Here is a 12,201-nt window from a genome sequence, read left to right as displayed (position 1 = left end):
CCCCGCTGCTTTCACTGAATAGTCTTCTCAGGTGCGCCTATTAATAGCACTGGGGTCAAAGTTCCTTGGTAGAGATGTTTCGTATTTTAGGGAAATTAAAAATCTAGCCTCTGTCAAACATTATTTTTCCCAGAATTTGCTGAGTGCTTGAAGTTACACACTCTTGCCATGTTTGTTTACCTTATTTAATCTCTTCGTGTTTTCTTTAAAAACTATTCTTAATATTATTTTGGAGATGCGGTTCTTCTGAATATTTGTAATGATTGTTCTGAAAAATACCTCTTAACTCCATCAAACTTTGGAACCTTGAAGTTGGAAGGGGGGTCTTTGAGATCGTCAGAGCCCTGACCGCTCATTACCGGTGGGGACCCTGAGGCCAGCAAGAAGGCAAAGTGGCCTTTTCAGGATCTCACAGCTGCCTGGAGGGAGAGCCAGGCTAGACTGGGCGTCCTGGCTTCTAGATCCCAGGCTGTGGCTTCCTAGCAGGGGGTTGAGTCAGGGTGTCTGAGAGAGGAAGCACCCTCAGAATCAAGTGTAGGCCGGTGCTCTGCACTGCGCCCTTTCCCTGAGGGAACAGATTCCTCTCTTCGGTCCACCTGGAGAATGTGTGCATTCTCCCAGACCCAGTCTAGCATCCTCTCTGCCGGAGACCTGCTGAGACACTTCCTTCTTCTCTGTGTCCCACAGTTCCTGGCACCTGCCCTGCTGTTAGACTCCACTCTGCCATGACTGTGTCTACGGGTGTCTCTCCCCAGTGAGTGGTGACGCTCCACTCACCAGCGGCCATGCATTCCTCATTGTCTCTCTCCCTAGGGTCCAGGGCAGTACCAAGGGGTTAACAAGGGCTGTAGGCAGGACAATGCCCCCCGCCTAAGAGACGTCCACGTTCCAATCCCCGGAACCTGTGGATGTGTTCCCTTACGTGGCAGAAGGAACTCTGCAGATGTGATTGAGTTAAGGACCTTGAGATGGGGAGATTACCCTGGTGTCTTCGGGCTGCCGTAACAAAGTACGACAGACTGGGTAGCTTGGAACGATAGAAATTTCTTTCTCATAGTCCTGGAGGCGGAAGTCTGAGATCAGCTGGTTGCTCTGGGAGGGGGGTTTCACACCCAGGTCTTTGTGGCTCCAAGCACTCCTGGCACCTTCCCGGCATCTGAAGCTTCCAGATGCTTCTGCCGGTCCTCACATTGCTGGAGGTTGTGCCTCACAAAGTGGGCTTTGAGGACGTTGGTCAGGGTCAGCTTTTTTTCCCATTTCCTCTTTGTCCCCTGGTGGGCATGGCCCCCTGTGGTCCACGGGGATTTATGAGCTTTTAGAGGAATGGGCCTCAGGTCTCGTGGGTCCCTCTCCCTTCCACGTCTGGATCTTCTGCCATGAAGTGTTAGGGTTTCCATGAGCATAAACGCACCTTTGTGCTGCAGCCTCACTGCAGAGCCATTTGAGAATCTATAACAAAGAGCCTTGAAAGCTTTTGAGCCAGTGAGCGAGTCCCTCCTGGGAAGCTGTCCTGATGAAAATAAATCTAAACTACAGAGTGAGGGTTGAACACAAGGGTGTTTATTTCTATGTGATTTTTAGAAACCAGTATGTCCGACCATAGGGCATGATTAGTGAATTACGGTACATTTGTATAATTGACTGTTTGCAGCCACCAGAGATTGTGTTTTTATAGAGTTTGTAATGCCGAGCTCCGTTGTCACAGCGAGGATTGTGATGCCAGCAGACACAGGCAAGGGAGACACGCTGCTTAGATGAGAGTGAAGCAAACGCCACGTCTGGAGCAGGTGGCCCTGGCGCCGTGGTCCGCGAGGCTGGGATGTCCCCGAGCTGCTGCTGAGACCCGGGGCGGGGGTGTTGGGGAGCCCCGCCCAGGTGCTTGCCGAAGCTCTTGGGCCGTCCCTTGGGATTGTGGATCCTCCTGGCCCCAGTCACTGTACCTGACCCTCTGGCTCTGTGTCTGCCTGTTCACCAGCTGGTGGGCAGCCACCAATGCTTCCACGAGGCTGGGAGAATCTGAAGTCCATTTCCCAGGATCAGGACCGATCACCCCCGCTCCAGGCCCAGACTGCAGAGGAGCTGAATTTCATGCCTGCAGCGTGATACATGTCCACCGCTTAATGTGTGGAAGAGACAGGACATAAACTGGTATTTGTAGTGTGATACACAATGTGTACAAATCAACTGACACGCTTAAGTAAGACAAGCACGGCAAGTTCATGCGACTGGAAGGGAATGCAGCGAAGTGTGCACGGGAAGAGAGTCGTGGGGGAATCTTTTCCTTCTGTTTTTCAGTGTTTATGATGTGCATGTAATAATATTATTCGAAATATATACAAGTTATTTTTTTTTAAATCCTCACCACATTGCATGACCAGGTGCGTTTCAGTTTTCCAAAGCCATGGTGTTCGCCTACCCATTTTATTGTTGGGTGTGTGCATTCAGACTGCTCACTTTTTGTCCACCAGGAGCGCTGGGTGTCTCTGGGGACGTGGTGGCCTCGTGCTCTCTGGGGCAGATCTGAACTTGATGCTTGCCCCCTCATCTCAGCCCCCCTTGTCCACCCAGGCACCTTGCGGAGTTCGCCGTCCTGCCAGGGCCTCTGCTCTGGGAGTCTTTTTTTTTTTTTTTTTTTTTGCAGTACGCAGGCCTCTCACTGTTGTGGCCTCTCCCGTTGTGGAGCACAGGCTCTGGACGCACAGGCTCAGCGGCCATGGCTCACGGGCCCAGCCGCTCTGCGGCATGTGGGATCTTCCCGGACTGGGGCACGAACCCGCTTCCCCTGCATCGGCAGGCGGACTCTCAACCACTGTGCCACCAGGGAAGCCCCGCTCTGGGAGTCTTTGTCGGAGACCCAGGCCGCCCGTTCCCGGCCCCCAAAGAAAATCAAGCGTGTCTAGAGAAGCAGCGTTGGGGTCAGTGCTCCCTTGAGGGGAGGCTGCAGTGCTGCGATGCGCGCCCCGTGCAGCTGGTGATCTCGCTCTTTCACTCCGCTCCCTCCCCCTCAGCAACTGTGGAGTCGTTTTCACTTGCGTTTGCAGCCACCGAAGCCGCGTCTCCAGCATCCCAGGGCGTCGTAGCCATGTTGACTGGCTTCCTGTGTGTCATCTCCTGAAGCGTCGAGGGTTGCTTAGCCAGCGGCGGCTCCCGCCAGCCCCTTTGGTGTGCGTAGGCGGCTTTCTTCAGCGGTCTCTGTACGGCCCTGCACCTGGTGGCCAGCACCCTGCCTCACCCCTCGCCGCCACTCTGGCCTCCGGGACGTGCTCTGTCTCCAGCCCTCCGGCCGGACCACACGCTCACCTTTAGCCTCCTTCCTTCTGTTGGCTTCACGGGGTGCTCCTCCGCCGGCTCTGCCCTCCCGTTTCAGGGTCATCGTGTAGAGCCTCTCTGCACGTGCAGTGAAGTCTAAACGCCTTCGTGTGGCTCACGAGCTCCCCACCTTCCTTCCCTCCTCCTGTCTGTTCCTCAGACAGGTGTTAAGAGGATACGAGGTGCTCTTATGGACTCAGTAACAGAAGATCCCGTCTCTGCTCTTGAGAACTTGCCGGCTGCTAGGGGGCGGATCGATGCCAGATGTTGGGGTACAGGCTGGAAGGGTCCCCTGGCTTCATCTCTTACATCATGTTCCTCGATTCTTTCCTTGTTCATTCGTTCGTATACGTGTGTTTGCCCCCTTGCGTTTTGCATCCTAGACACACCACAGTGCATCCTGTTCACACACACGTGCGTGCACACACACACACACACACACACACACACACGTGTGTTCCTTCTGCCCATAGCACATGCCCTCCCCTCACCGGCGAGTTCATCTTCCTTCCTACATTCCATGAAGTCTTTCTTCTGAGGGGCCCTGCCTGACAGTCCCAGACACAGTGCATTACTTCATTCTCCCATAACTTGTGAGCATTTTTGTGTTTTAGATTTAACCTTTTACATTCTATCCATTTGTTTCCATGTTTGCCACCTGTACCAGGCCCTAAACTTCTTGACGTAGGGAATTCGAAAAGTTTTTTGTAATCTTCATATATCTGGAGCTCGCTCAGCACATATTTGGTCCTCAGTATATGTTTGTTGAATGACTGAAGGAATGAGACATACAGCTTATGCTTTTATACCTCTGTGCTTTTGCTTCTGCTTCTCCAGCTCATGGAACATCTGTAACTTCTATTCTGTTAGTGTTAAAATGACAGTTTCTTCCACTCCTGATAGCGAATGAACCCCGTTGGCCATACAGTCCTTAAGTTCAGAAACTGTTCCCACACCTGCTCCCGGCCCCACACAGCGGGCGCATAGTGGAAGTCTGTGGGCTGCAAGTGTGTGCGCTCCCGTGTTCATCTGTTCTGGGTTTCAATGTGTTCCTGCTGCTCTGTTACTACTTAAATGTCATCTTAAATTATGTAAGGAAGGAGACGGACATTCACTACTAGGATCTGATGTCCCGTAATCTGCCTTGCTTGTGTTTTTATTTTTGCTTTTCTTGCTGGTCTCTGACTCAGAAGGGCTTATAAAAGGAGGTGTTTTGCTGCTCTTGGCTTGTTTTATAGAACTTGGTTTTGGGAGCAGTGGGACCCAGAAGGCAGATCTTAAAAAGTTAGGGTTTAAGCCTGCAGGCAGCCTGTGCACCTCCTCCCTCCTGCCCACCTCAGGGCATCACTGGGGACGGGTCCCCTTGCCACTGAGCCCCCGGGACATGCAGTCATGCAGCAGGGACAAGCAGGAGTGACAGGCTGGGCCCCAGGCCCAGGCCAGTGCTGGGGGTCCCGCACCGTTGCCGTCCTCTCCACAGCCCTGCATGGAAGCTGGTGTCCTCGACTCCCGGTTGAGGAAGCTGAGGCTCAGGGCCGCTGGGCAGTAAGGGAATGCGTTAGAAAGAGGCAGTCAGTTGACACCTGGCTTTTCTGGTGCCACAGACAGTGGCCGTGACGCCGTCTGGCCTTCGGGGAGGCCACAGACCACAGGTGGTGTGTGGGGCTGGCCCGGTCAGGTTTAGAGGCGTATGTGGGATTGGCGGGAGAATCCCAAGGGCAGGAGGCAGGTTCAGAACAGGTGCAGAGGTAGAGGCCTCTGCCCGCAGGATGAAAGTGGGCTCAGGGGCCAAGTTCACCCCTCGGATGGCGTCAGCAGGCAGACTCGCCCTGACGGGAGCCTCATGGAGCGTCTCACCACGTGGGTGTCCAGACCCTCAGACCCTCGGGAGCTCGGTGGTGGTCAGAGGGGCCTCCTCAGGGGACGGGGTGGGTCACGGGCCTCCGGTGCCGGCGGCTTGCTCATCACAGGCGACGGGGCCAGCCAGAGTGACATTTGAATCCCAGCCCCGGCGCTCATTTGCCACTGGTCTTGGACAAGACAGCCCCGGACGTCACGATTTCCACATCTGGAAACAGTTTGTTGTGAGTCGTGCATGAGCTAACGTATATGCGTGTCTGCTGGAGCGCCTTACGTGTGCTCGATCCGGGTCCCCTTCCACCGCCATCTCCTCAGCTCCATCACCCCACAGCCCCTGCCCTTCATCCACAGGCGAGGGTCTTGGGTTGTGGCTTAGCTTGGGGCTAGGCTGGGACCCCAGGCCTTGGGGGGTCTGCAGTGATGGCCAGGTGGCCTCGCTGTCCTTTTGAAGCCCCACGTCTTGCTGGGGCGAGATCCACAAGGGGTCCCGAGCCAGCTCCTGCATCCCTTCCCCTCTGCAAGGCAGCCAGCGCGAGTTGGTGTTGGGGGACGCCACCTGACGGCCAGTACTTGTTTATTGGCTGGGGGGCTGTCTCCACTGCAGTCGTGGCTGTGATTGGGCTCCTCCCGTGAGGTGGGGTTTCTCTCGGTGGTGCTGGTCTGTGGACGCTCTGGTCGGCCTTCCCATTCTCCTTTGTTTGTGCCTGTAGTAAGCTTGCAGTGCCCAGGGGGCCAGGTGGCCAGGGGTGCTGGCTGTGGAACAACGGCCATTGGTGGTGGCGTCCTGTGAGAGGGCAGGCCGGCTTTACTGCCAGACGGTTCTAGGCTCAGGGCTTGGTTTCACCTCTTGCCAGCTGTGGGGCTTAGAGGAAAATCATTAACTCTCAGACCCTCAGTTTTATCTGCCATGAAATGGGGAAGACGACCTGTTCGCAAGCTCTGCCCAAAGGCCGTGGATGTGTGGAACTCGTGGCAGCCGAGAGTCCCTGACACACAGGAAGCGCTCAACGAACGCCGGGGGAAGTGGTGTTTAAAGCCCTCGGCGTGTGTCGGCGTCCTTGGGCCAGGCGTTCCTGGCGGACAGGTCACCCGGCACTCGTGATAGCCGTGACCGGGACGCCCACCTGGCCTCCTCCTACAGGTGCGGTGATGGCAGCTCAGTGGTTTGCTCTTGGTCACCTACCCAGCAGGTGCCTCAGCTGGGAGCCACCCCCATCTGTCACTCAGACCCGGCATCTGGCCTGTTGGGGCCCTTACGGGCTGGTCACCCGGGGTCGGCTCGTCTTTTCCGTCAGGCACGTGCTCCCAGGGCAGTGGTCGTGGTGTCCAGACTGCTCCGTGCGTCCTTGCAGAGGGGAGAGGGCCCTTCCTTAGGGACGAGGACGCTTACCCTGCAGCTCCCCACTTCCCGGGAAGGTGAGTCTGTGTGCGGAGCATTCCCTGCCGTCTAGAACCGCCGTCTGTGGCTGTGTGACTGCCCCTTCAGGCACGGGGGCCTCAGAACCCATGTGTCCCTAGTGGGGCAGCACTTTTAAAGAGGGGTCCATATCTCTCTCCTTCAGACGGGTTGAACTGTGGGCTGCGGGGTGCTATCGGGGTTGTCAGAGGTTGTTCAGAAGTTGGCCCTGCCCCCGTAAAGCCTGCTGTCCAGGAGAGGAGACAAAACGAGACACAAGCAGCAGAGAGAGTGACACAGCTGCCTAGAAACAAGTGTTGGCAGGGACTCTGGGTTCCGCGGGGAGAGCCGTGAAGTGCTGAGAGCGAGGCCCTCGCGGGAGCCGCGTGGCGGCATCTGGGCTCAGGCTCGTGGAGTGGCCAGGTTTCACCACGTGGAGGGGGTGCGGGGGAGGGGGTCACGGAGTTTAAACAAAGGGGGCTGCTCAGTCACAGGGCTACATGGGTATCGCACAGGCACGCCCACGCCGGCTCAAGAGGTTTACGGGCAGGAAGCGGGCGTTGTGGGGAAGCTTCTGGGACGGGGAGGGAGCCATGCGGGCCCGCGATGGCCACTCTTCCTCCCTCTGCCTCGGGCATCCCGTCTTGTTGCCTTCCTCCCGCCTGCTCTGTTCTCCCCGTGATGGGGTCCCTGCCAACCTGCGGCTGTTCGTGAGCCCCACTTTGGCCTGCGGGGAGCTTCGGCGGCCACGGGCCTGCTCTACTCCCCACCACAGCTGTCTGGAGTCCGTGGTCGGCCGCCACCTGCCATTGAGGACCTGTGTGTTCACAGGGCTCCCCTGGCAGCGCTGTGGATGGAGCTGGAATATTGGGGAAAGCATCGGGTTCAGCGGGGAAAATAGGTCGCTTTGATTAGAACGCAGGGCCTTTGGAGGGGACGATAGGAGGCACTGGGACCTGTGGGTGGAGTGGGTGGCTGGCCCTTGGGTGCCAGGCTGGCTCTGCCTGCAGATGGTTCAGCCCACGAGGACCAGAGAGGTTTCCAGTGCCTGTCGGGCTTCTCCATCCAGCCTAGAAGGTGCGCAAGGGGGCCGTGTGGCTGGGACTGAGCTGCTCTGAGATGCAGCTGACACCAGGCACCTGACGGTCCCTCTTCGTCTCCTCTCGGAGTGGGCACAGCTGGAGGGGGAGGGGGAGCAGCCCTGCAAGGCACGGCCCATGGGCACACGATATGCGTTTGTTTCTGAGGAACCGTCTGCCTAGGCGCTCGCGCTCACTGTGGAGGAGGTCCGTGACCCCGCCCGCCGGGCTCCGAGTGCTTGCTCCCCTACACCCCGTGATCTCCTCAGTTATTTTTAAAAGGAAAGGCTGACTTCGATGTTAAAGCATTAGGTCATACGCTGTTCACCTGGGACAGGTGTCTGGAGGGAGCATCTGTCAAGACAGTCTTAGTGCCCCTCCCCCAGTCCGGCACCCGGGGTGGCCTGAGTCCCCGGGGACCTTGCAGGTAGAGGGGCCGAGCCCTTCTTGCACCGTCCTAGCTGTGCTGTTTCTGTGGCAACCAGAGTTGCTGGTTGCTGTTGGGACTAATTGGACTTGTGTGTGCTATTTTTAGCCCCTGTGAGGGGAGTCTTTTGACTTAAATTTGAGTGTTACAGGACGGTGTGTGTGCAGGGCGCACCGGCGCCCTCGGTCGGAGCGCGTTTGCTCTCTCCGGGAAAGCAGGCTTCCGTTGCCGTCTTCTCTCACACTCAGAGGCTCGCGCCAGAAGTGCCCTTCCATTTCCCCTGCGTCCCGTCCACTGGCTCTTTTAGCTCGGAACCCCACACACCTTTTCTGGGCTGACTAGAAGAGGAGGCGATCCTGCAGTGACTTGGTACAGCCCGCTGTGCCCAGCCTGTGCAGACCTGAAGACAGGGTGCTTTCCTCCCAGGGTGAGGGGCCACCCCCCATGCCCCGACGCCAGCCTCTGAGCCTGGGCCGCGTGCGGACACGGCCAGCCTGCAGGTTCCAGTGTGGGGATGTCAGGGCCACCACAGTACCGTGTGACCCCCCTGGCCCCGGGCCCCCTGTCACCGGTGAGCTGGGCACAGAGGGCGGGCCTCAGCTGAATCAGGCACCGGCCCCTGCATTCTGTAGAGAGACCTGGAAGGATGTGAAGGCTGTGCCAGGGGGGTGGGGCGATGAGGCTGATGGGGAGGACCACGTCTTCGGGGTTTCTTTTCCCCAGCCTATTCAAGAGCAGAATTCATTCTTCCTTGAACGAATAACTTACATTTTCATGTTTCATGTGTTTAAGTAAACCGCAGTTCTCTGTGAGTCCTTTAGGCATGACTGAGAGACTGAAATGGTGTGGTTAGCTTCTTCACTGCCACGTGTAACCCAGTTTCTGTGTCCAAAGTGGCTCATGGGAGCCATTGGCGCCGGAGCCCACCAGGGACAGGTTCTGGTGATGCTCGGGCGCCTCCCAGATCATCTGGCTCCACTCCGGTTTGATGGCCACGATCCAGAGTCCTATCTGCACTTACTGGTCCGACCCTCCTGTGGCCACTGGTGAGAAGGGTTCTCGAGGAAGTACTCTCTTGGGCAGCACAGCACCCTCTGCCCGAGCTCCTGACTAAACTACACCTGTTTCTCGCCAGGCCTCTGTGCCAGTCCCCGCTCACCCTGGCCCTGCCCTCGGGCTTCCCTATGCTGCCCCCAGGGCACTCTCCCATGGCATGACACTTGCCATCCTGGGCGGCTCCTCCACAGCAGGTGACGATGCCCAGAGACCTGTTTCTTCTCTCCTAACCCTGCAGTGCTCTGACATGACCTTTACCTCCCTTGAGATCCCTCTACAGAGTGCCCGGAATTCAGACCCTTCCCCTTCCAGGGCTCCTGGAGTATCGGGTAAATGAAGTGATGCTCCCGTCTTCTGCACTGTCCACAAGGTGAGGCTCCAGCGAGCTGAACAGAGCTGCACCAGGCACACGGGTCTTGGTCCTTGTCCACAGAAGTGGCCTGTCCTGACCTCAGACAATACCTGTGAGGTGCTGGCTGCACGACGCCCCACGGTGGAGGATGGAGACACAGGTCGGGCAGAGGCCCTTGGGCCAAGGAGGTTCTGCACAAATACTGGAGTAACAAGAATCCACATGGAGTCAAATATATGAGAAGAAGGCAGGTGCTGGGGCGTGGGGGTGGGTTCGGGATGTATGTCAAGCAAGGAGAGCCCCTCCCTCGCCTGCTCTCTCCACGTTAACCAGTGCCTTCCCTGGCACCAAGCAACAGGAGAAGCAGATGGGGGGGGAGTAAGGAGGACTCAGATAGGTCCTTTACTCCAGGTGCTCAATGCAGTGATGGAGGAGCACATGGGAGGCCAAGGGACCTGGGGGACCACACACAGAGAAGCAGTGGGACCTTGGCAAGTTAATTGACCTCAACCTTCAGTTTCCTCATCTCCACAGCGTGGTTAGCAACAGAGTGTACTCGTTAGGGTTGACAGAACTGATGTGATATTTTATCTGATGCTCTCAGCACAGGGTCTGGTTCACAGAAGGTGCTCAGTGAACAGCAAAGGTGATGTCCTTACTGCCACCATCGCCCTGTGCGGTGGATGTCCACTGCCTCAGCTGCCCACGGCCCCTCTCCAGTGTCCTGGCCTGTCTTGTAACATCTTGTCCTCAACGTAGGCACGCCTGAATGTTCACGACTCTCCTTTTATTTCCTCGTGTTCCATTTTCTTGGCACATTGCTCCCCCCGTTCTGTTATCTTGGCGCACTCTTTGTTCACTGTTCCTAGGGAGAGCCCTCACGTAATCCCAGCTGCCGGACGCCTGTAAAGTCTCAGCACTTTGGGTCCAGTTTTGTTTATTCTACTTTAGCCTTCCATGATTATGTCACTTATGTAACTGTTTGGCTTGTCAAGTCACTTAAACCCCCTGAGCTGCTGCTGCTGCTTCTGCAGTAAGAAGAAAAATAATGATTTCATGGGATTTTGGTGAAGGCAAGATGAGTCCAGGCATGGCGCTCCTGGCTCAGGAAGGGGAGGGAGATGGTCAGTAATAACTATCAACTGGCTACTAAATGCCGGACATTGAGGTAGGCTTTTCACATCCCTGGTCCCGTTTAGCCCCCAAATAATCCCTCAAGTAGATGCAAGTATTGGCCCCATTTTACAGATGATGAAACTGAGGCTCAGAACGATGAAGTAATTCCACAGTGAGGATTCAGTGGAATTGGAATAAAGATCAGGTCTACCTGACACAAATTTTGGTTGGGCCTATACCGCAAAAAAAAAAAAAAAAAGGGTATGGGGTGGGGGTGGTTCTTGAGATGGATAAGTTGGGGAAATACTACATAGCCATTTCCCCCTCTTAGTGAGTTACAATGTACAGTAGTGTCTTAAGTATTCTGAGACTTCCCTTTAAAAAATAATTGAATGTTTTCAATTTTTATTATGAAAAATTTCAAATATATAGAAAAGTTAAAAGAATTTTACAGTGAGTACTGGTATACCCACCACCTAGATTCTATCATTAATATTTTGCTATACTTTATTGCATATATATTTACATTTTTATCTTTTTACCCATCTGTTAATTCATATTTTGTTCATGCATTTTAAAGTAAATTGCACACATTAGTACATTTTCCCCTAAAAACCTTGGCACATATATCATTAACTAGGGTTTAGTGTATACTCTGTGTGATTTCAGTCATTTAAAATATACTGAGACTTGTTTCATGGCTCAACATACGGTTCATCTTGGTGAATGTAGTTGTGCACTTGAAAAAATGTGTATGCTGAATGCATACGCTGAAGTTGTTTGCTGTAGTGAGTGGTTGATAGTACTGTTCAACTCACTTATTTCTTCACTTATTTTTTTTCCTTTTTTTTTTTGTCTAATTGTTTAATCAGTTCTGAGAGATCTTAAAATGTCCAGTTATGATCGTGGAATTGTCTGTGACCCCTTTTAATTGTAGACAGTTTTTGTTTCGTGTATTTGGAAGCTCTGTTATTATGATAATGATGCACTGCTCATGGATTCACTTCATACCATTATGGACTTTCCTCTTTATCTCTGGTAATACTCTTTGTCTTGAAGGGTATTTTATGTGATAGTAATATAACCACCCCAGTATGGTCATATAACCACACTGTTTGCATGGGGAGGTTTTTCAATCCATTTACTTGAACCTACTATGTATTTATATTTAAATTGCATCCCTCCTAGACAACATACAGTTGGATTTTGCGTTTTTGTCTCCTATAACAATCTCTGAGTTTTATCTCTCTCTATATATGCACACACACATATAAATTAAATGGATCTGTGGACATTTTACCTATACCTCTTTATATTTTTTAGTGTAATCTAGGGATTAAAATATAGAATCTTAATTTTTCATGATCTACTTAAAGTTAAGATTGTATCATTTCATATAAAATGAACCCATATGGGTTCATTTGCCCCCCCCTCTGTCCTTCATGCTGTCCTTGTCATTGATATTAGATTTATATACACTGTTAACCACATGACATTGTTAACATTTTTTTTAACTTTAAGAAGTCCTATGTATTTAAAAGAAATAAGAGGAAAAAGTATTTAATAGTTGCCCGAGCATTTAGTATTTCTGATGATGCTCACTTTT

The 12,201-nt window shown here is 53.7% G+C and overlaps 1 protein-coding gene across 4 annotated transcripts in view; it reads left to right on the top strand.

The window, feature by feature from the left end:
* TRAPPC9 (trafficking protein particle complex subunit 9) overlaps positions 1-12,201 on the top strand; it is a 509,514-nt gene that overhangs the window by 346,086 nt on the left and 151,227 nt on the right. The window lies entirely within an intron of this gene.

Source organism: Orcinus orca, chromosome 17 (assembly GCF_937001465.1).
Source record: "Orcinus orca chromosome 17, mOrcOrc1.1, whole genome shotgun sequence".
NCBI lineage: Eukaryota > Metazoa > Chordata > Mammalia > Artiodactyla > Delphinidae > Orcinus > Orcinus orca.
Note: the sequence above shows the minus strand (reverse complement) of the source record. Positions and strands in the feature narration are given on the sequence as shown.